The following is a 1,217-nucleotide window of genomic DNA, read 5'->3' on the forward strand; positions in this document are numbered from 1 at the left end:
AGAGGGTGTGGAGAAAAGGGAACCCTCTTGCACCTTTGGTGGGAATGTAAATTGATACAGCCACTATGGAGAACAGCATGGAGGTTCCTTAAAAAACTAAAAATAGAACTACCATATGACCCAGCAATCCCACTACTGGGCATATACACTGAGAAAACCATAATTCAAAAAGAGTCATGTACCACAATGTTCGTTTCAGCACTATTTACAATAGCCAGGACATGGAACCAACCCAAGTGTCCATTGACAGATGAATGGATAAAGAAGATGTGGCACATATGTACAATGGAATATTACTCGGCCATAAAAAGAAATGAAACAGTTATTTGTAGTGAGGTGGATGGACCTAAAGTCTCATACAGAGTGAAGTAAGTCAGAAAGAGAAAAACAAATACTGTATGCTAACACATATATACAGAATCAAAAAAAAAAAACATGGTTCTGAAGAACCTAGGGGCAGGACAGGAATAAAGATGCAGACGTAGAGAAGGGATCTGAGGACGTGGGGAGGGGGAAGGGTAAGCTGGGACGAAGTGAGAGAGTGGCATGGACATATATCTACACTACCAAATGTAAAATAGATAGCTAGTGGGAAGCAGCCACATAGCACAGGGAGATCAGCTCAGTGCTTTGTGACCACCTAGAGGGGTGGGATAGGGAGGATGGGAGGGAGATGCAAGAGGGAGGAGATATGGGGATGTATGTATATGTATAGCTGATTCACTTTGTTATACAGCAGAAACTAACACACCATTGTAAAGCAATTATTCTCCAATAAAGATGTTAAAAAAAAAGTTGCAGAACAGAGAATAACATTTGTCTTGTTGGAGATTTATAGTAACATCATGACCTGACCTAGGGGCACAGCTGCAAGAACAAAGGATTCTGACACCAAGAAGTTTGCAGCAACCAGCCACCCTTCCCCGCTTTTTTAGTGTAAAAAAAGCTTGAATTATGACTTGGATAAGACGGTTCTCCAGGACATTCGTCTGGCATCTTCCAGGACTCCCATCTTTCTGAATAAAATCGTTATTCTTTACCCCAATACCTTGTCTGTTCAGTGAGCAGACTGACCCTGGACTCGGTAGCAATGCTACTGATCTTCCTCAAGGGGAATGGAGGGTATATTCTCTGGCTTGTATCTTGGGCTCTTGAGCCCTGCTCTGGACATTCTAATTTTTCTGATCTTTTTTTTTTTTTTTTTTTTTTTTTTTTTT

At 41.1% G+C, this 1,217-nt stretch overlaps 1 long non-coding RNA gene across 1 annotated transcript in view; it reads left to right on the plus strand.

The window, feature by feature from the left end:
- The window catches only part of LOC114484300 (uncharacterized), a 7,064-nt gene that overhangs the window by 3,405 nt on the left and 2,442 nt on the right, over positions 1-1,217 (plus strand). The window lies entirely within an intron of this gene.

Source organism: Physeter macrocephalus, chromosome 18 (assembly GCF_002837175.3).
Source record: "Physeter macrocephalus isolate SW-GA chromosome 18, ASM283717v5, whole genome shotgun sequence".
Classification (NCBI taxonomy): Eukaryota; Metazoa; Chordata; class Mammalia; order Artiodactyla; family Physeteridae; genus Physeter; species Physeter macrocephalus.